The following is a 24,127-nucleotide window of genomic DNA, read 5'->3' on the forward strand; positions in this document are numbered from 1 at the left end:
AGTTATGTATGGAAGACCCGGGTAGAGGTGGACATGACATCTGAAAGGAAGGCCTTCTATTGCGAAATCAGTTAGCCACATGATTGGGCGTCTGGATTAACATGAAGGCGTTGCCTTCGGAAACACAATGGCCTCTTAACGAAGCACAAACCTGACCGTTTGGGCGGATGGGGCATTCACTAAGGTTCATTGGATGTCCTATTACCTGCCCCCTGTAAACAAGACCTTCCGGTGGGCTTATCTACACTACAACAGGCAGAGTTTTGGCATTGCACAAAGAGTTGGCATATCAAGTAGCCATGTGTAAATTTGTGGCTTGCCAGAAGTTTTTCTGTCTCAGTGCTATGTGTTTTGGCACCCCTCACATTGTTGTAACCAAACCTCTTTGTTCATGCCTGTTGCCATTTTACAGTATCATTGAAGATTTACATTCTATTACCAACAAAGTTAGGCCCCTGCATAGAACCAGATGATATTCTTATATTAACTTCTCTCCACCAAACTCAAAGTAGAAATATGCAAATGCAATTACCATGCAATACAGTACAAAATTTAACAGGAGCAAAGCATGAGCAGATAATCTGCGTGAAGGTTATAGCATTTCCAACACTCCCAGAATCTAACAAACCAATAATTTCCATTTTGTTCTAAGTCCAGTAAACACTTCAATAGTGTTTTCAGTTGAATCAAACGGTCTGCAAGCTTGCAGTTGTCTTTTTTGTTGTTTTGCAGATTTCTAGTTCAGTCCTTTGCAAAGATGCTACACTTCAGATCAACCACCAGTCACTTTTATTTTAGTCAAGGGATGTAGATTGTTTTTATCTCAGGTTTATGAATTTTTCCACTTGAATTGTTTTTTCTTATTTTTTTTTACTTCTTCCTCTGAGGTCAGAGCCACTGCTTGTAGCAAAGAAGTACTACTAGTCGCAGGGAAGTTTCCATATTCAGTGGATCTGAAATTTTCTGGTGCTCCTTAAGTGCTTTTTGGACCTGCAAATCAGATTTGTGCGCACTGGGCAGCAGTGCTTAATTTGAGCCAGTGGTTGCCAGTTGTGCCACCAGCAATCATTTTTGGGTTCTAGCACTTATTTATCCTTATTTCCCCCAGAGTAAGAGAGGGAACTGCGCAAATGGAAAAGAAGGAGGACGATGGAATATCCATCACAAAGGGAGAAAGCAGGAACCTGCAAGAATAAGATAAAGGGGAGGTGGTGTTTGGCGGTGGATTAAAGAGGCGTGAGGTGGACTGAAGCCTACACAGGCTTTGTATTCAGCGCTCCTGTGCCGGCCACGTGCACTGAGAAGAGCTTTCAGCACCTGCACTTATTCCTTTACAACTAAAGCACTGACAGGCAGCAACACAGGTTTAAATCTCAGATTGTACTGATCACGGTACATATTTCCTAACTCAACACTCGACCCTGGAGCTTTGTCAGAGGCCCTGTGAAAGTTTTACCTATATTCTGGTCACTCATGGGCTGCTGCTGCCTGTTCCTCCAGTGGGCACCCCATACCACCAGAAAAAGAGGGACCCCCTGCAGTGCACCTGCCCTCCTGTTACTAGTCAGGTAGCCTTCCCAACCTCCATAACGCTCCAAGAAAACTGAGAGCACCGAGACTCCCCCTGTGGTAGCCATAGACTCAACGCAATACCAGACACTCTAGAGACCGTATGCACTGTGCCACATGTACAGTGCCTAACGTCCCTGTTGGGCTTACAACCCTGCAGTGATGTGGTAACTCCTCTTCTCATTCAACACATATAAGGGGAGAGGGTCAATCGTATCTAAGACTCTCACACCCCGAACCCCCTAAGTTATAATTGTACACACATAGAGGGGTGGAGAGACAAACAAGAAGAAGAAAGAAAACCCTATACATCCCACAAAACAAAAAATCCTTTGTTTTGAGAATACTGCCCTCACTCACACACCGAAGTGTGTGACATGCTTCATCATCGGGTCTGCTTACAATACGCCCAGGTGTAGCCACACTCTGGACGGAGAATAGGGAGGGGGGTTTTAACATAAAAAGACCATAAGACAAATGTACAAGACCAAACAACATGTATACATATAAATCAAATAGTGATCAGTGGATATCATCCTGTGACTGGAATAGGTCCACAACACGTGCAGTTAAAGGGAAAGTGTTTAAAACTAGTTTGTGGATACCAAACAAAAACTTTATTAACAGGTTCCACAACCAGGATTAAAAGAAATTAAAGGATGGGTAATGTTTCCAAGAGAAACGTCAAGATTCTCAAAACAGCCCTCCTAATACCGCCTTTGTCAACATGTTTCGACCGACTTACTGTGCCACGGAGGTCACCCCGGTCTTCTTCAGGACATGTGTTGCTACCCGTCCCACTATTGGTCACACCGTGATTCGGTCAACGTACCAATTCACTGATCGCATGGGATTCCAGTTGAATCAACATGTATGGAGGGGATCCCAACAACAAGGGAAACATATGCTAGAATAGTAAAAAAATTCCCTATGAGTATATTGTTAGAACCCTAAGGGGGGGAAAGGGAATATAATCACATTGTCTCAACCCCCTTAGTCATAATGGAAAGTTTCTTTCTTTTGTCTGTGGTCTTTGGGGATACCATATTTAGCACCCTCCAACATCATATAAAATGAGATAAAATGAAATAAAGCCTTATGTGCAATGTTATGATCAAAATCAAACTACATATCTTTTTGCATCCGCCCTCTGTTTCCGGTAATCATGTTTAATTATAGTCTATATGCCCCACAAGCAGTATCACCGGGAGCGACACGGACTCACTTTCATGCAAATCACTCACCGAGTTTATTAAGGAAGTAAACTCGACATGGCGTCCTGCAGGTAGGTGTCCCAAGAACACAACCTGTAGAAAAGGGAAATAACAAAACAAAGGAAGCGTCTTGCACACAGGCTGTGGTTACGTTTTGCTCAAGATGTTGTAGGTGCAAGCCACCGTGAGTAAGATATATAAGCCTACAACCTCATGACGTGGTGGCATCAGCTCTAGCAATGCCACATGCCTCGAGAATAGTAGGTCATAATACTACCCCGAGCCCCTCTGTAACTCCTTACTGTTCCGAGGACGACACCTCGTTTGACTGCCTGTCTTTGGATCGCCGCGTAGATGCTGGCGGTCTGTTGTGAGGAGTTAAAATAGCCTGGTAGACCCGCCCGTAGGTCACGCCCTCCCCGAAACGCGTCGGGAGGCGTCCTACGTCATTCCGTAATGCGTGCGACCCCGCGGTACCATGGGAAATAGAGTCCTATGCTCACCAGTAGCCGGAACGGTAGTCAATTGCCACCAATCCTCAGGGTCTACCTGTTGTACGCTTGACTTCCCCACAAAAGACACGTGCACAGATGAAAGCAGCACCGAGTCCAAGTGCCCCTGCTGTGACACAGACTCCAGGTGTGCCTCGGACCTCCGACCACCTCGATTAGAGAACAATGCAGTACGCTAACCACACCAGACCAACCCATACACAGGTCAGCGCGTGTCATAAAAGGCAGGCAACCCACATGGGTCCTTCAAAGACTACAGCATTATTGTAGGTCCCTAATGAGATCTCGTGAGCCCTCTGTGTGTGTAGCTAGTTTCATAGCAGATTAAGAAGCAAGTCTCATTGTGCCAAACTATATGGTTTTATCCCTCTTTGTATGTACAGTTCATCTACAGCTGTTATGACATTCCATCCCCAACAGGAAAGAGCTACCGCCTGCCCAATGTTTGCCACGGTATGTCATCATTCAGGCCCGTGACATGACTTTTCAGGCAGTAGACCCACTTCTGTTCCCGATGTAGGAGAATGCGGTGTTCATCTGCCATGTGTCTGCCTAAGCTCAGTTTCTCAATGACAGTCCATTTAAGCTCATCAGCAGAGTGTCCCATTTCTAAAAAATGGGCTGTCATTCTGGTATTTGTTCTTCCACACCGTATAGTACTCCGGTGCTCAGTGATCCCAGTGCGTACCTTTCTACTTGTCATCCCCACATACAATTTAGTACAAGGGCACATGATCAAGTAGATCACCCCCTGGGAATTGCAGTTGGTATGAGATCTCTGTTCCCAGGGAGTGTGAAGGCCCAGATCTAGTTGTTTGGTATTAGATGTCAAGGTGCAGACACTGCAGGAATCACATCTTGTGTGGCCCATCAATCTAGGAAGACCGGTCACTGATCTGGTGTCTGTAATCATATTAGTGACTCTCGGTCTCCTGTGGACCAATAGGTCCTTTAGGTTTTGGCTCCGCCTGAATGAAAAGAGTGGCTTCTCTAGGTGTAGTCCACCTGTATTCAGAGTCTTCCACTTCTCCCTGTGATCACTAAGAATTGTGAGTTACCTGCTTGCCTGGACCAACTGCAGGCACAACGGGAGAATGTGGCAATAGCCCTCAGATGGTAGTGAGATAGGTTCTCCACTTTCCCTCCGGCTGAAGTTAATCTCAGAACCCAATTGCATTCTCAAGAACAACCCACACCCTAGAGGGAGCCTGTATGTGTGTATGTATGTAGCATATGTAATAAGTTATCCTGGTAAATTAGCTTAGCGACTAGAGGGAGCCTGTAAAAAGTTAGAGTACACAGTCCACATAAGCAGACACATATGGTGGCTAGCAAGGTCTGCATGTGAGGCTATCTTGGGTGGTCCAAGGAGCCATATTTCATTGTCATGCTTTTGGGATTTAAGACTTCTTACATGACGCATGGCATTAAAGTCAATCAGAGCCTATGGCGTGTGCATTCTGTGTCGGGCTACATATAAACAATTATAGACAGGGGGCAGCCATATGTAGCTCAGTCTTGCCCCTCCCCAAATGAGGCTAGCCCAAGCTCCTTGACCACTTCCCCTCTGAATGGGAACACGAGCAACTACACACATGTTTCAACCTTGTGTAAGCCTCATCCTCCAGGTATGTGAGGAAGCATGGTCATCTTGGCGTGGCGGATTGGGCAAGCCTCACGTATTCCTCTGATGGTGCTAGGTTTCATAGGAGGAGATGTCACCTTTCCGTAACTTTATTCCGCTCACTCTGCTTCTCTTAGGACAGTGTTCCGTGTTCTGTGGGGTCTACAGTGGCATCCATGCACTGGGGGGATGACACCCACCCATCTGCCACAACAGCAACTTTACCTGCCCCGCTTTTTACAGCCCCCTGATTCTCAGCATGTCTGCTCAGTGCACAGGTGCCTGCTGGACCACTAGCCTTTGGTATAGGGAAGTCATATTATTATTATTATTGCATTTCTTATATAGCGCCAGAATCGAACCCCGAAGGGGTATCTCCGCGCTTGCCTTGGGAACCCGTCCTGGTTTTTCCCTGTGAGATAGCCCCTACAGGGCATCCCCAAGGTGAAAGCCAGGCATCCCGCCGCGGGGGGGGGGCTGTTGTGGAGATTAAGCAAGCTTAATGCCCAGAGTTGCATAGTGTGAACCCATGATTAGGTCAGGCACCGAAGCGAGAATTATCGAGTCCGTGGACATTTGAGCTCAACACCCTGCCGCGTCAAGAATCGAACCCTGGTCCCGGGTCTGACCTCTGCTTCAGGGTCTGCCTGCTCTAACCAGTGAGTCACACTTCTCCACTTCATACATGTTATATTAATCCAATGTTAGAGTCCAGTTGGATTAAAACGAATTTAGAAGTCCATAAGTCATCACATTCTGATGTAATATTTTATCAAGCTTCTGATCTTTAATGATCTCCAAGTTTGATTAAAGTGCTTGCCAAGATTTTACAAATGAGGACCAGCCAACTCGTGTTTCGCCCCATGTGACACGTAAACCTGGGGAGTTTTCAAGGCGAAAGGGTAAATATACTTTGAGACAGAGGTTTTCAATTCTGTCTTTAAAAAGTGGAACAGATGATCCAAGTATTGTAGTCTCCGAAGTACGAAATGGTCCTTGGCTAATGCCGTCTCGATCGTAGCCAAGGTACTCTGTGTCAGTGCATGCTGGGTTCACAACATCCATATTGTGCCCTCCTGCTTTCCCACTCTCTCCTGTATGCCACGCTCTTGAAACCAGGCTCATTTGCCACCAAGAGAATTACGGCCTCCACCCTACTAGACTAACAGTGGCTGCAATTCTTAACACGCCTCCGCCCTGCATCGGTGAAACATATCACCTAAACTAATGCCGCAGTACAGGGCACAGCGGGTTGTCCCTATCACTCCCTCTCTGTTTTTATGTTCAAGCAAAGCAGACATAACACTTGTCTCTTTTGATGGTGGAGAGTTTTGAGAAGAGGCAGTATTTGATTAGTCTCCCAATTTTGTAAAATAGAATATGAAACAATATCTGATATGGTTCCTAAGACATGAGTTGCTCCCATCTCTATTTGTGTGGATAGACCCATGGACGTCCACTGTAGGTTGACATAGCTGGGTGGTCTTTGCAATAAGGCATGCTACTAAGGTAGTGTTGAGTGGGTCTTGTGTATATTATCCATGGGTGGGCTTCTATATTAATTTGCTAAAGATTATATTTAAAAAATGTGTTTTTTTCTATTTTTTTTTTAAATACTGCTCTAAAGTGGGCAGCTGCTATCTTGGAATGGTAAATTAAAACAAAACCAAAATGGCATTTGCTGGTGCATGCAATTGACACATGCACATGTCCGCACTCAAGGGCAGCTGTAGCGTGATGACACCTATATGTGCATGTGTGATGATGCATGCGTGCTACACATACAGACACCTTTTTCTCAATTTTGTTCAGCATTGGCAATAACTATTTCATGTTTTTCTTTTCCAAAACGAAGCCGAACAGCCTCAGCAAAATTTAGGTCTAAATTGGCAAAGACAAAAGGCTAGACCTATTGGCCTTATCAATGCTCGTTTATTTCTTTATTTGCTATGCTCATGGTGGGCTTGTGGATGTTTCCTGCTCACTTCCTCATGGGAGCTTTTCTTGCAAAATAGTTTTCTACGGTGGCTGATTAAGGGCTGTGCTGTTTGCTGCAGCCTATCCTATGTGGCAAGTGTGCGGTTTTTAGGATTATGTGGACAGGCTTTGTTGATGGTCTATTGGCTTTTTATGGGCGTTTATGTGATGTCAAGGATGCACCTTTTTCCTACTCGTTTTTGCAGTTCCATCATTGCTATTTGGGACTAACCAAAGCTTACGTTTTTTAGCAGAGCCAGATTAATATTTTATTACCAAGGCTTGATTTTGGTACCCAGGCTTGATGCTAAGGAGTCCTTTTTGGGCCAACAAGACTTTTCGTAATCTTGGGTACAGCACTTAATCCCAATGTACGATTCTGAGCAAATAAACTCATCTGTGGATCTCTGTTCCCCAGACCACCAAAGCTTTGCAAGGCACATGGCACTAGGGAAGAGGGAACTGGGTCAGGAAAGAGCCACTTTATACAAACTCGAGTTATTAAGTTATCTCGACACTGATTGGATGTGTGCCCGTTTCCGGTCGTTACCCAGCCAGCACGTTCCTCATAAACCTAAAAACGTCATAACCCGGATGCGTCGAGCACAGGAAGTGACATCATTTACTGTCTCGTGCTGGCTGAGGGATGCACGCCGGTCGTTGCAAGATCTTCCTTTAAAGAAGACTGTGCCCAGGGCTTCGAGGTCGTCACCAAGGGCATCTGGAGGGACATGGTTTGTTCAGGTGGCCCACACTCATCGTCACTGCCTTTGCAGCCACACTGTGCTCACTTTGCCAAGAGATACGGATATCTCTGAAGTATTTAATGTCGGTTATCGTGTCCACTGGGCTACTTCCAAAACTAGGTACTTGTCAGAGCACAGTGTGGCAGCTTCTAAAAGGGTAATTCTTTGAAGAACCATTTTGCAGTGTGGGGCATGTTCAAGGGACGTCTGTCAGCAGTGCTTAATTTGCAAAAGAATCACAACCGGTGCCCAAAGCTCTGCTCAGAACCTGAGGACAGTGAGAATAAATGTGGGTGCGACGAATACCAAGGGGGTCATTAGGATGGCGGGCGGACTTTGCCCGCCCGCCATCCTCGTGGTAATCGGGACCGCCCGCCATAAGGGCGGGGGTCCCGTGGGGAGTATTAGGATGTGCCCGCCACAGTGGCAGGCACATCCTGTATTTTTAGCATTTGAATAATCAAAGCGGCAGGCACCTCATGGTGCCTGCCGCTTTGATTATGCAAATGCAGGGGGGTACTTCAGGTACCCCCATGTGTACCCCCCTACTCTCATTCTCTCTGGGGGCTCGCAGCGGGCCCCCAGAGTGAAGTCTGCATGCCTATGCCGCCACGCAAAGGCATTGAAAAATGCCTATCATAATATGGCTGGCGGTGTCTGATGGACACCGCCACCATATTATTCCTTTTCCGCCCCGGCCGCAAGGCGACCGGGGCCGGAAAAGCGGCGGACGGTCTTTCTGTCCGCGGAGGTCCCCCTGCCATACTAATATGGCGGGGGGGGGGAAACTACTGTGGATGTTGGGCGGATTGCCTCCGCCAGGCCAGCGGTGGCTACCGCGAGTCTGGCAGAGGCAATCCGGCCGACATCGTAATGACCCCCTGAGTCTTAAATCCACTTCATGCCTCTATAATTTACTACAAGATGTTCCGAGCCCTTTCAACCCTCTCTTGCAGGTCCCTGCTTTCGCTGTTTGTGACAGTTTTCCGTCTTTCTCTCTATTTTGCTCTCTGTAAATATCTGATGAAGACAAAGTGGCGGTCCCCTAAAAATGAGTACTGGTAATAAGCCCCACCGTCCAGAGGAAGCCTTCGCCAGGATAGGGCCCTGGGCGGATAGAAATGTGTTGCCCTCACTGCTGCTGGTGAATAAAATGAGACCCTTTTGTGTTGGGAGGTCTCTCCCTGGCTGTCTACTTAAGAATTGTGACTGAACACAAACATCTCAGCGCCTCCCCCAGCTCACCCTAATCACTCACAGATTAGCTCATCACGCTACTGCCAAGTTGTGTGTTGGAGAGGATGGGGTTAATAGTGTGTGGCAGCAGGAAATGAGAGGGAAATGGGAGGACAAGAAAGGATGCTGATGGGATGTAAAAAACAGCACTGGAGTCACCTAGGTGTCTGGTTTTTAATGGGATGGGTAAATTAAATCCTTTAGTAAGCCTTATGCATACAGAAAAGATGTCACTTTCTGGGTACATGATACTTTTTCTGGGTACATGATGCTCTTTCTGGCTACATGATGCTCCAATGAGACGTGTCAATGGAGAACAACCTGGTCTTCAGGTCTACAAAGTTGTGTAGTTTTCTGTAGTGCTCAATGTATGCTTGGTTGGAAATATAACACCAAATGCAGCACGATAGTGAATACATAGAGTCTTGCCTTGCTAGTTGGCATCAAGGGTGTGCCCTGCTGTGTGTTTAAGTGTGGCTACATGGTGACAGACGTGCAGTTTCTACGGCATGTGACTAGAGATTTACTTGGTCCCTGGTCAAGAATTGTAAGTTTGAATGTTTCAGAATAATAGATGTAAAAGTGTCTACAAATGTCTCCTTGAGCTAGCCATGATGCTGATAGATGGTGATCTTTGAAAGTGGCGAGGACTGAGGAGTAATACTTGCCATGAGTTCACTCCACCATTTTCAATATTTGCCCTGGGTATTCTCTACATATAGGGAGTTCCCTCCAGTATTCAAATACCAGCATTTGTTTGTCCTGGGCACCCCCTTATATGCCAAGAATCCCATTCAATATGCCAGTACCAGAGTTTTACCATTGATACCGTCCGTATACCATGGGTGACCCATATGTCAAAAATTACCTCCAGTATGTCAGAGCTAGCATTTTATCATGGTTTACTTCTCCCAACACTACCCTCCAGCCAAAATATGCCATGGCTGTGTTCTCTGAGGCCAAAAATTACCTCCAGAATGCCAGCACCAGCATTTTGCCATAGATGTCCCTATATGCCGAATATTACTCCTGGTATTTCAGAGTCTGCATATTGCCATGGATGTCCTCCCTAATGCCAAGAATTTCTTCAACGCACCAGCACCAGGGTGCCCCTATGCCAAGAGGCTCGTCTAGTATGCCAGTGCCAGCATTTTTCCATTGATGCCCCTATGCCAAGAATTACTTCCAGAATATCAGGGCCTGCATCTTGCCATGGGTGCCCTTCCTCATGCCAAGAATGACCTCCAAATTGCCAACAGCAGCATGTATCCATGGATCCTGGATGACCTATCAGCCCAAAAATATCTTGAGTATGCCATGGCCAGCAGCAGACGCACAAGCATAAAACACGCAAACAAAAATACATCTCACTCACACTCTTTCAGTCATTATATTTCCCACACACTCACTTTAACTCACTCATACTCTCTCACTTACTCATCCTCACTAATATTCCCTCCTACGCATGGTCACGCACAGACAAATGTACTCACAGACACTCGCTCATTCTCACTCGCAAACTGACACACAAACTCACCCTTTCACTCTCGCTGACTCTCATGCACAACTCCTGATGTGCAGGTGCTCTGCTTCAATAAATAGGATTCAGCAGGACCCTGAGGCGGTTGGACACTGCAGCACATTTTCCAGTCACTCACTCCTAACCCCCTCTCCTTTCTTCACGCATTCTGTTGTACTCCCTTTCACTTACTCATTTGCACACTCACTCTTACTGATTCTCACTCACTTTCACTCATTGACACTTCCAAACACACTAACACACACTCACTCAATCTCATTCACTCTGTCATTCACAGACATGTTCATAAATACTCACACGTGCACAGAGAAAGAACACTTTGGGGCAGATTTATGATAACTGGCGCATCCCCAGGGATGCACCAGTTATTTTGCGCTGCTGCTCCGCCACCCATGGTGTGCCGCATTTACAATGCGGCGCACCATGGGGCAAAAACGGCCCAGATGCGTGACACATCTGTGCTGTAAAGGAGGCGCATTGCTGGAGTTGCGTCGCAAGCGCGACGCAGCTCCAGCAAGGCTTGGGGGTGCCCCATCTTTACAATGCTGCGTCAAGACCTACGCCTGCTTCAAGCAGGCTCAGGGTTTTGATGCAGCATTGGCCTGAAAGTGACTGAGTGCAATCTTATAGATTTCACTCAGCCACTTTTGCGAGGCGCACCTGCCCCGGAACGCCCACCCTGCGCCGGAACGCCCACAAGTGGCGCAGGGCTTTACAACGTGACGCATCTGCCTAGATGCGTCACATTGTAAATGGGTCATATGGATGCGCCACGTTTACGCCGCAGTTGCATGACGCAAACGTGGCGCATTCCCAACATAAATCTGCCCCTTTTTCTTTAGTTATTTTGCTGGCAATTCAGAGGCTCCGTCGCAACAGCAGGTGAGCAGGAATCTGGCGCTGGAACCTGGACCCAGGTGCCAAACTGATCAGAGGGGCCATGATTAAAAAGGGGAAACCCACCTCAAACCCTCTCCCAACTTCTTAAAAGGGGTGGAAGCACAGTCCTATCAGAAGCTAGGACAATGCTTTGGAAGCTGCCCCTCTTGGTCTGCGCGGCTCCTCATCTGAATGAGGGATGCACTGATGTGTGCCCTGACAGCCCCATTATAGCAGACATACTGTGCTGCCTGAGGCATGTGCAATATGTCTGCTAAATAAAATGGATTGTGCCAGTGTGAAGGTGTTTTAGTTGAATTACGTCCCTCGGACATGTGCAATCCTGACATCCACCTACAGAGTGCTGAGTTTTTAAAGAGCACCCTGCTGGTGGATTGTGCCTCAGCCCCCCTTCTCGTGCTAAGAGGAACAGGGAGACGGAACTCAGTGGACCTGTCCTGCGCACTGGCAGTGTTCATGGAGACACCAAAATTGTCTGTTCATTAACACTAGCCAGCTTAAAAATTAGCTGTTGTGGGCAGAGGCAAGGGGCAATAAGTGGCGGCCCACAGATGGTAGGGCTGTATCCTGAAACCTCTGCTATGGAGCTGCCACTGTGTGGTGAGCTCTGTACGAGAAGGAAAGAGAAGGTTGCATTAGGCGTGGAATATTGCCTAACAGAAAAGGATTCACGCTCAAGAAGAGCAGACACTACTTCAAGTATTGTGACAGGTTGCTTGAATTGTGTTCTCAGGCAGGTCGCTCCCCACGCCACACCGCACCACCTGTGTGTCGTTGCCCCTGAGCCTGCTGCTGCCGCTGCTTGTAGTTCGAGGCCTGCCTCCACCCACAGGCTACTACGTGCGCCTCATCACTGGTGGCCAGTGGTAGGCCGTGAGCTCTCTGCACTCTCTGCGCTCGATCTGCCCATTTTTCTGTCAGCCTTTGTTGTATCTGTGCTTCTGCTCCTGTATTGCTCCTGCACTGTGAATTGCTGTATTTTCGCCTTTTATTCCTTTATGGCACTGTTATACTAGTTGTACCCTTTTCTGCCTTCTGAATCCCCCGCCCTCTCTTCCCTCCCGTTTTCCCGCTGCTGCGTCCCCTGCGTCTCCTGCGGCCCCGGCCCCCTGCTCGCCCATTTGCTGTTCCGCTCCCGTCTCCCAGCTGCTCCTCCCTCCCACCTTCCCTTATATGGCGGCCGCTTTGCGGTGAGGAGAGCGACCCTTGACCCTGTTCTCAAGCAGGTCGCTCCCCTGCGTGTCGTTGCCCCCTGAGCCCGCTGCTGCCGCTGCTTGTAGTTCGAGGCCAGCCTCCACCCGCAGGCTACCACCTGCGCCTCATCCGAGGTTGCCAGTGGTAGGCCGTTAGCTCCCTGCGCTCGATCTGCCCTTTTTTCTGTCAGCCTTTGTTGTATCTGTGCTTCTGCTCTTGTATTGCTCATGTACTGTGAATTGCTGTATTTTCGCCTTTTATTCCTTTTTGGCACTGTTATACTGGTTGTACCCTTTTCTGCCTTCTGTATCCCCCGCCCGCTCTTCCCTCTCATCTTCCCGCCACTGCGTCACCTGCGGCCTCGCCCTCTGTGCACCCATTCGCCACCCCGCTCCCACCTCCCCTCATATGGCGCCGATGTGCGGCCACGCGTAGCGAAAGGCGAGCCTAAGGCAAGCCCGTCTGCGCCCGTCCGCGCCTGGACAACACCCAGCGCCAGGCCCCGTGGCACCCACCAATGCCACGACGCCCGACACCGCTACGATGCCAGCACCCTCCACGCACTCAACACCAGCCGATCACACACCTGCTTCCTGGCCGCCCTGAGCCGCACCCAAGGACCCTTCTCCTGCCAGAGCTGCAGCTTCACCAGCCTCCGAGTCGCCAAACCGCTAGCCGAGAAAGGACACAACCACCTCAGATGCATTCTACTCACCACCCGCTCTGCCCGCAAACACTCCATCGAACTTTGGGACCTACTCGACTCCACCTCCCCAGACGTCGCCTTCCTGACGGAGACATGGACGAACCTCTCCTTGGCTCCCGACATCGCCACAGCCATCCGTGAAGGCTACACGATCACCCTCAGGGATCGCACTAACGGAACAGGAGGAGGAATATCCTCGGAGTCTCAACCAGTACCGACGACACCCTCAGCACCGCCGAACACCTGCACTTTATAACATTCAACCTCCAAGATGGACCTGCCTCCTGAAGCTGGATCTGCATTTGAAATGAAATGAAATGAAATTAAAAAAACGATTTTTAACGCGCAACTAAGCCCAGGTGGGCGTCAAGGCGCCTGACCAAATAATACCAGATAACAGAGACTAATCCTAATTACGGATATGCCCTGACAAAACACCAGGTCTTGAGCGCCTTTTTAAAGGAAGACAGAGAGGGTTGCATCTTAATCTCAAGAGGTAACAAGTTCCATAGTTTGGGAGCAGCAATGGAAAAAGCTCTGTTTCCCCAGCGAACCCTTTTGGCACGTGGGACAACCAACAAATTCATCTCAGAAGATCTTAAAGATCTACCAGGCTGGTAGCGGGTCAGCAGGGCACCAAGGGGGTCAGAAGAACCCTCTGCCAAAGCTCGATAGACAAGACAGAGGATCTTAAACGAGATCCTGAGATGAATGGGCAGCCAATGAAGGCTCTTTCTGGCCATCGTAGCAGATGAAGCTTTGGGAAGTGCTAAGACAAAACGAGCAGCCGCATTTTGAACTACCTGTAATCGCTGAATGAGCCCCTTGTTGGAGTCTACATAAAGCGCATTACAGTAGTCCAACCTTGAACCTATCAATGCTACTGCCACCTGTTTACGTGCTGAGGGAGAGAGATAGTGAAGAATCCTCCTGAGAATCTTTAACACTCCCCAGCAGGTGGCCACCGTAAGGTTGACCTGCAGAGTCATGGATAGGGAGGTGTCAAAGATTACCCCAAGATTTCTTGCCGACTGGGAGGGAGATGGACAGGTTCCCAGTGAGGCCGGCCACCACTCATCCGACCAAATATCCTGGTCCTTGCCAAAGACCAGGATCTCAGTTTTGTCGCCATTCAACTTCAGGGAATTCTGAAGCATCCAGTCAGAGACTGTCTGCATACAGATCCTGAAGTTGGTGGCAGATGATGAAACTGAGTGGGCCAGTGACACCATAATCTGGGTGTCATCGGCGTATGAAACCAGTTCCATCCCCTGAGATTTTACTAGCCTTGCAAGGGGGGCGACATAAATGTTAAATAGGGTCGGACTGAGAGCCGACCCTTGTGGTACCCCACACTGCAAGGACATAGCAGGGGAAAGGAACTCACCAAGCTTGACTCTTTGCTCCCTGTGCTGTAAAAAAGAGTGCAGGAGGTTCAGAGCCATGCTGGATATCCCTGCCTCCCTCAACCGAGATGTAAGCGTTGAGGGAGACAGGGTGTCAAACGCCGCTGTGAGGTCCAGTAGCACCAACACAGTAGTTTGGCCAGCGTCCACCTTCCTACGGATGTTATTTGCCACCATAGTCAGAGCTGTCTCAGTACTATGCGCCTTTCGGAACCCATGCTGGGAGCTGTCAAGATACCCAGATGAGTCCAGGAAGGCGGTAAGATGGCCGTTGAGGTGTGTCTCAAGAATCTTAGCAGGAGCGGGTAACAGTGAGATAGGTCTGAAATTTTTCAGCTGTTCCGGGTCTAACGTGGGCTTCTTGAGTAGAGGCTTCACTATCGCCTTTTTCCATATTAGGGGGAAGGTACCTTGGGTTATAGCACCATTCATAACTTCCAGGAGTGGCGGGAGCAGTATCGCTCTGCATTCCTTCAATATCCTCAAAGGGCAAGGATCTAGTGGTGATGAGGATTTGATCCTATCGAGTAGAAGCTCAAGTTCTTCTCGGGTGAGTGGTGGAAAGACCATTAGACTATCCGGGTGGTCTCTAGTCCAGGCTTGTAATTTGTTCAGGGTTTGGAGTGAGGAGTCGGCTAGGGACTTTCTCTGAGTTTCCAGCGCAAGATAGATGCCCTCAATTTTTTTATGGAAGAACTCTGATATGTTGTTGCAGAGCTCCTGCGAGCCCACAACTGGATCCGGGACCTGTAGGGAGCAGAGGGAGTCTACAATCTTAAAAAGCTCCCTGGAGGAAGTAAGGGAGGTAGTAAGATTCGAGAAGTACTGCTGCTTTTCCCTGATAACACTAGATTTGTAATCGGCAAGCAGACCCTTATGTAATTCCCTTTCAATAGGATCCCATGCTTTCCTCCATTTTCTTTCCTGTCTTCTACAGCCTTGTCGAAGAAGTCTAAGTGAATCCGTGTACCACGGAGCAGTGGGCTTACGGCGAGCCGAGTATCTAAAAGACGGGGGAGCCAGCTCATCAACCGCCATGGTGATAGAGTCAGAGAGCAATACCGCTGCATCCTCCACATCTCCCAGGGAAGAGAAGGTGAACTTCTTTATGTATGGTTCAAGAGTGTCATTGGTGATGTTCTTATAACTCCTTTTTGGACCTCTGGTAGTGGGGAACAAATCGGATGTTCCTTCCAAAGGAAGGGCCATCAGAAGAGGGATCGCCGAATGGTCCGACCAGACCAAAGGCACCGGGGTGTCAACAGACAGTCTGTCGTCGTTAGTAAAGACTCCATCAAGAGTGTGGCCCGCCAGATGAGTAGGGCTGTTGATCAGCTGTATGCATTTACAGGCTGCTAGTGCGTCCACTAACCTGATGGTATCCGGGTCCCTTGTGTTGTCCAAATGAAAGTTAAAGTCCCCAAGAATGGACAAATGGGAATTGCCAAAGTAGGGTTCCAGGATTCTGAGAAGGTCATCAGTGAACGTAGCTCTGGAGCCAGGGGGTCTATACATAAGGATTCCTGAGAAGGAAACCGAGGGAGCAAACAGGATGGAGAAATGCAGGGCCTCGAAAGAGTCCGATACTACAGACAGGGCTTTAATCGTGCAGGGCAAGGTGGCCTTGCAGACAATAGCAAGTCCACCCCCTCTGCGTATAGGTCGGTCTTGTTGCAGTAATTTATATCCCTCTGGGATGGCCATCACTAGGTCATGTCCAGAAGACTCCGACGCCCATGTTTCTGTGACAAGCATCCAATCGGGTTGCCTGTCTACCACAAAGTCATGGAATGCAATATTGTTTTTAATAAGGGATCTAGCATTGATTAAAAAGCCCTTTTTTATCAGAGTATTCCTAGCCACTTTAGAAGGTGTGGGCGGTAGTATTACAGATTTGCACGTGTGACAGCGGGAGGAATGCAGAATGCCCTCTGGGGAAAATCTATGGGTACATGGTAAACATGGGGGCTTTAACGCTAATAGCTCAGACAAGGAATACAAATGCATTCCCAGAGATAGTGTAGGTGGACGTCCAGTGTCCAGCCCGTCCTTAGCGCGGACGGGTGCAGACGGGCTGGACTCTGGCTCGACTCCGGCGCGAAAACGGCGCGCCCACTTGGCGCGTCCGCTACGCGGAGTCATGGCCGTCTATTTTTATAGAGCCTAGCCCTACCCAAAATGGCCGCCGCCGTATTCCGGCCGTGTCCCCGGCAAGCCCGCCCTGAATTGGCCGGTTGCTCAGGGGGGAGGCAGAGAAATTGTCCAGGTAGCGCGGAGGTCTTAGAATAGCAAGGTAATTTTTAAAAGAAGTCAACTGGTAATTGCCTCCACCCTCACTCGGTGGAGACACGCGCTGCGATAAATCCGCGCGCTGAAACAGGAAGGGGGTCGGACACACAGGGATTTGTCAAAACAAGAGAATTTAGAGCAATTTTAAAATCAGCTGCCCGGCTCAAGCCTCAGGCATCCATTAGTAAAAGGTAATTTTCTTTTTTGGTAGCACCCTTGGGCCACGTTGCTATTTTTTCCATGCTTGGGGCATGTGCCATTCTTCTGGGTTATGTAGTTTTTTCTTTTTCTTTGGGGCCATGCCTAGGCCGGGGTCTTATATCTTTTTTGCTATGGTTACGACAATTTCTTCCAGGATGCATTTGAACCAGGTTCTTTTCTCCTTTGCCGTGTCTGAGCCAGGTGTCCATTTGCCAGCAAGCATGTCTGTCAAAATTCACAACCACAGCCTGCCTCTCACACCTCCACCTTCTTACATGGCCCAGTTTGGAACTCCTGCACAAATTTCCACAAACAGCCCAAGAGGGAAAAATGGATGACGTCGTTCCAGAGAGAAGAGAAAACTGGCCAACAGATAGCTTTTGACTATAATGCCTAGATGCAGTACATGAGTAGAAACTGGCTCCTGTGCAAACTAGAACATAAAAAAAGGGTGGAAAAGAGAATGATGTAATTCAAGGAGTGCCCAAAAGAAGAGAAGAACCTGGCTCAGACACGGCAAAGGAGAAAAGAACCTGGTTCAAATGCATCCTGGAAGAAATTGTCGTAACCATAGCAAAAAAGATATAAGACCCCGGCCTAGGCATGGCCCCAAAGAAAAAGAAAAAACTACATAACCCAGAAGAATGGCACATGCCCCAAGCATGGAAAAAATAGCAACGTGGCCCAAGGGTGCTACCAAAGAAGAAAATTATCCTGATATGGATCACAAGATGGTGTGAACACTGGGCTATAGATGGAGTTATGTAGAAGAGAGCAGAGAAGAGGCCATGCAATAGGCCCTTAAGTATCCCAGTGGTATGAATAGTCGAGAGGAGGTGAGCATATTGAAGCACAGGTCGTAAAAATGTGTTACAGGGCATCTTAGGTGTGACAAAAAGTAGGTATTGCCTTACTATAAGTAACTGCTATGCTTCTGGCTGCTGGGTGACCCGGACCTTCGTGTCGAAGAATTCTGTGATTTACAGAAATAATTTTCTTTTGCTAATAAACATTTTCAGACTTCAATTCGAGTGAATGTTGAGTTTCTTTTCAGAAATTGTGAATAGTTAGAGCGACCGCCAGCATCAGCAAATGAGGAAGAATACGTTACATAGATCAAACATAGCTTGGACAGACTATATAGTGATCATACACCCAAGGAAGCTGAAGAACCGGATTAACCCACTTACTGGGTCTCGGCGGCGGGGGAACCGCCCAAACCTTCCATACCCTTCATACGTAGTAAAAGGAGACACAAGAGCCTTCGTCTGCAGAGGGAACCCAGATTTATTCAAATACCCCGGGCTATGGAACAGAGTCCCAAGCTCATCAGAAACAAGACAGAGGAGGCTGCTGCTTTACTCCGCAACTTACAAGCCTTTTATACTTTTTCATCTCAGTCTTTTGGCTGTTAGTTCATTGTTCAATCAGGGCAGTGTGTGCAGTTGATAACCAGATCCAGACGACGTTTGTAGATGGTGACCTGGTCAAGGCTTGGTGCATAAATCATTGTTCACTCGGCTTGATCAAGGCTCAGTCTTTCAGGTCATTGTTTAATCACCTTGATCAAAGCCCGGTCTTTCAGGTCATTGTTTAATCACCCTGATCAAGGCCCAGCAGTCAGACCATTGTCCAGATAACCTGATCACGGTGTCAAGGATGTTTACCAGGCTGGGAGCAGGAGATGGAAAACAAATCATTTACACAGGGTGTGAGTGTCTCATGGCTTTCTGCTGAACTGCAAGAACAGGGGGGGTTGGGTGTGCGACAGTTCCTGGGCAGAAATGCAGGCTGCAAGATGGCTGTTGTCGTGTTAGTTAGATTTTCCTCAGGCATCAGCAAAAATGACCAGGTGGGGTGTGTGGAAGTGTTTGACACGAGATGGCAATGAAAAAGCAATGGAGTCTCGGTACAAATGATGCCGATCAGAAAAACACTTTTCCTCAAAGCTCCAAAGTGCTTCTGGATGGTTGAGTAAAAAGAAACACATGACTGGTAGATTGTGGATGTTGGAAGAGTTGGGGTCCTCTAAAAGCATCACAGCAATCTTATTGCTCTACCTAATCATGGAGAAAAGCTTCAAGATATAAAAGAGATGGAATCGCAATTGGGTGTTCTTCACTGTATCAAATCTGGCTTTTCTGCAATGAAACCACAAATGTTATGCCTTTTTCTGCACTTTATACATTCTAAACAGGAGTAAAGTGCTGTGCTTCCCCTTTAAACACGATTAAAATGGCTTACCTATGATGAACTCTTTTAGATTGCATTGAATTTATATTAGCCTGCTGCTCAGCAAGTTCTTTTTTTTTTTTTTAAATAATTTTTATTGCAGATACACAAGGGGCCAATATACAATCCGTCAGCGAATCTCTGTGTACATCAGCCGTTATTGCCTCGCACCCTGAAAGATACACGGCCATTCAGCCCACACCCCGGAGGTCGGGCGGCGTGCGTTGTCGGTGTAGTATTTTCACCCATGATTGCCAGCCATGATCAGTCTTAGGCTTCCCAAGTTTCCGCTTTTTCTTTTTTGTGGTAAGTATTGAAACTTTCCCCTTCCCACCCCCCCTCCCTCGTCCCACAGTGGTCAAACATTGAAAAACTCAAGTTAGGATTCAGCAATATACAGGCAGATTACAGAAACGTATCAGGCTCAGCAAGTTCTTGATGTTAAAGAGGTGGGAAAGCTGCTCCCAGAGCAGAAACAATGGCCTGAGTGTGGGAACATGTTTTTCTTCTCCTTGATGAAGACCAGATGGGGTGGACCCATGAACTTCTTTATATGTAAAGAGTACTGTCCCTTCAAAGTGAGAGAGGAGCTACACACAGAGTCACTTTTGAGCACCCACTTTAATCATGATTATTATTATATGGTCTTGTATAGCACATAACGACCCAACAGGATTTCTCAGGATTAGACAGAGGTAGGTAACTAGCCAAAAGAAGCAAATATAAATCTGAACAGCCAGGGTTCGAGTTTTTTGCAAAAAATGGTCAAAGATTGGCAGCTTCTCAATGATTCGGCATTGTATTCCAGTGCTTAGGTCCCAGTCATAAAATGAGCGACTACCCAAGTGGGCTTTTTTTTTAGGTCTCGCCTGTCGATGCGCATGCGCATCGAGCTTGCGAGACTATGGGGGCTTAAACACTCTTTAACCAACTTGCAAGGAATCGTGGCGATTCCTTGCAGTGCCCGTGAAATTTAAGCTCAATGCGCATGCGCATTGAGCTTAAAAGCGCGTGCACATGCCCCCAGCCGCCTGCCTTGCCCACTCTCTCTCTCACAGCCTCCCCCAGCTCCGCCCCCTCACTTCTTGATTGCACGGCCGCTAGGCCGTGCCTCCCCTACTCTCCTCCCCCCTCCTCCTCCTACTCTCCTCCCCCCTCCTCCTCCTACTCTCCTCCCCTGCCTGCCGTGCCGCACCTCTCCCCGCTCCGCCCCCTCCCCTGCCCGCCGTGTCGCAGAACACAGAAGCTTGTTCTGCAATCTCGCTGTTTTCCCTTATCGGGATATGCGGTTTTTATTCATTGCTGAGTTGTAGCAAGTCTGCGATTTCATGCGCTTAATCATTGAAATATTCCTTCTCTTTTTGTTGCTTTCAACCTGACACAGAGTTTCCTCTTATATAAGATTTACTTTGCATTAATTAGAGACCCTGCCTGTATGTATTTCCATAATGCGGTTATCTAACTTTTCATTATCCTTTAATTCGTGATTAGTGTTTTGTTCTCCGTGATAATCCAGCAAGGTTGTAGGCTGTGCTTAACAGACTGTGACTTTTTTTGTGTGTTGTCATTGTTTAGTTTTCTCATTACGCTATATAAAGTTGCTAAGCTTGTTTACGTCTGTGCTACATATATTTCCAACCAACACTAGTTTATTGACATCGGCATCTCCATACTGTCTCCTGTTATGTTCAACCTCTACATGGAGATGCTTAGTGCTCCATTCACAGCTAACCCCATCAAGATTCACGAATATGTTGACGATTCACTCCACTTGAAAGCCACCTCGGCTCCAGACATCCAACACCACAAACACTGCTTGCACATCATCTATAATTAGATGCCTAGACTCTACCTGCAGCTTAGCCCAACCAAAACGGAATTCCTGTTCTTGGCCAAGAATACTTCTCCTCATTCGCCTTTCCGTTCTACTCCTCAACACCTTATTTCACCTTCAAAGTAGCAGTAGTAATTCCTTCACAGAAAAAATTAGGTGAGGACTCTTCGCTCTTGAAAATTGTCAATCTGTTTCCCTGTTGGCTTTCCAGACTAAACTGTTAGAAACTCATGTGGCACAGACTCTTTGTAAACATTTTGAAGAATGTAATTCCTAAATAGGTGTCAAGTGGGTTTTCGCCTGCCCATTCCAATGAGTCAGTAATACTGTTAGTAGTGGATGACATGCAAAGAAATTTTTATGAAGGTCTGACCTTTGCTCTGGTCTTGTTGGACCTTTCTGCACCATTCAACACGGTTAACCACAACTTGCTGGTGGCCTGGGTGGAGGATGCTGGGCTTCGCTGCTCAGCTCTTGGTTGGATTAAATACTTTTTTTGGAGAACAATACTCAATCGGTTAGGCTGGGACCCTTTGGGGCCACAGCAGCCCAATTGCATTGTGGGGTCCCTCAGAGCTTGTCTCATTCATTGCACCTTTTCCATTAGACCTCTCATTCGGCACTAGGTGACTTGAATTGTAAAATATATAATTATGTTGATGGCACTCGGTTGCTTTTTTAGACTAGATGGTTCCCTTGCTTCTCAAGACGACTTTCAATCCATTATAGAGTTCATTTGGGATAGGATAGGATGAGCAGTGACCTTTCAAAACTTAATCCAGAAAAAAGTTAAATTGCCATCCTAAATAACAAATCGGACCTTTGAACCCCCTCCGCCTGGCCTTACGAGATGTGGCAACCCCTCCACCCCTAAAGCTTCAGAAAGGAGTTTGGGCATCATTATAGACAGTGAACTTTCCCTAAAACCTCAGACTGGCCCTGTGATTTTGACTTGCTTCCTGACTCTCCGGAAAATAAGAGATCTCTAGGTTTTAATTTGTGATGTCCTAATCCTGTGGGTTATGGCACTAATAACCTCCTGGCTTGACTATGCCAATTCTTTATACAATGACCTTCCTGTAAATCAATTACGCAGATTGCTCAGAACCAGACGGCCAGACTAATTTTCAAACAAACTAGGAATTGCCCAATTTGTTTTTGTCCTTTAAATTGTTATTGTCGCCATGGTTAGTTATACTTACTACTCTTTTCTAGTACACCACTTCCATAAATTACACTGTTTTGAGAATAAATGTACACTTATCACATGTGTATTGTCACTTATGCCTGGAGAAAAGAGTGGCCTTGATCTATTAGCGCTTTTTTAGGCCTCATCTATCCTGTGGACTCTGAATGACCTCTTATTGCAAACAGAGCTGACTGACCGAGTAGACTGGTCCATATACAGAAATAATCAAGCCAGCATAAATATTCAAATCTAGGACTCGTGCCTCATTGTCTCTCCCCTGTCACCCGATGACTGCATTTCCACACATCATCCGGCTAATAATAGTCCTGCAGTTACTTTTCTGTCCTAGCTGCAGCTAACAGTCTAAGTATAGAGGTTGATCTACCAAGTTCCATTAAAAAAGTTAAAAGGAAAATATAGACTGTCAAATTTTCGACTACTCCTAAATCTTTTCCCACACAAATTTTGACCAATTTAGAATATCCAAATCTATCCAAACCCGCATCCTATGTAATGCAGGACTTGTTTAAATTGCTATTTTAATTGCTGACCTGGCAAGTGCCAGTTAATTGCCTCAAATACATATCCGGCAAATTCCCACTGAACACCACCACATCCACCATCAACACCACATCCACCACCACATCCACCACCACATCCACCACCACATCCACCACCACATCCACCGCATCCACCACCACCCACCACCGCATCCGCCACAACCACATCCACCGCATCCACCATCACCACCACATCCACCATCACCTCCACATCCACCATGACATCCACCGCCACATCCACCACTCCATCCACCACCACCGCATCCACCACCACCACTGCATCCACCACCACATCCACCGCCACCACATCCACCGCATCCACCACCGCATCCACCACCGCATCCACCACCACATCCACCACCACATCCACCATCACCACCACATCCACCGTCACCTCCACATCCACCATGACATCCAACTCCACATCCACCGCCACATCCACCACATCCACCACCACATCCACCACCACATCCACCACCACAACCACCACCACAACCACCACCACATCCACCACACCCACATCCACCACACCCACATCCACCACATCCACCACCACATCCACCACCACATCCACCACAACCACCACCGCATCCACCACCACATCCACCACATCCACCATCACCTCCACATCCACCATGACATCCACCACCACATGCACCACCACATCCACCGCATCCACCACCACCACATCCACCACCACATCCACCGCATCCACCACCACCACCGCATCCACCACCACATCCACCACATCCACCATCACCTCCACATCCACCATGACATCCACCGCCACATCCACCACCACATCCACCACATGCACCACCACCGCATCCACCACCACATCCACCACCACACCCACCACCACCACATCCACCACCAGGTGCAAATGCAATGTTCTTGGATTTTCGTCACAATAAAATACACTGAACATAATCTTCACAAAATTAATTTACAAACGTTTAAGCTATTGCCATTATAAATTACAATACATTTTATTTAAGTATTAATTATTTACAAAATTAAAAGCCATTGTTATTTGCAATATCAATACATCTAAGTCACGTAAAGACAACACACATTGCATTACAAATGCTATAGGTGTCACATTTGCTAAAGTTAAAACTATTGACATTGTAACTGACAAAGCTATTACTTTTGCTATTTTCAAAACCAACACATAAATAAAAAAAGTGTCATTTAC

This window comes from Lissotriton vulgaris, chromosome 1_1 (genome assembly GCF_964263255.1).
Source record: "Lissotriton vulgaris chromosome 1_1, aLisVul1.2, whole genome shotgun sequence".
NCBI classification, from domain to species: Eukaryota; Metazoa; Chordata; class Amphibia; order Caudata; family Salamandridae; genus Lissotriton; species Lissotriton vulgaris.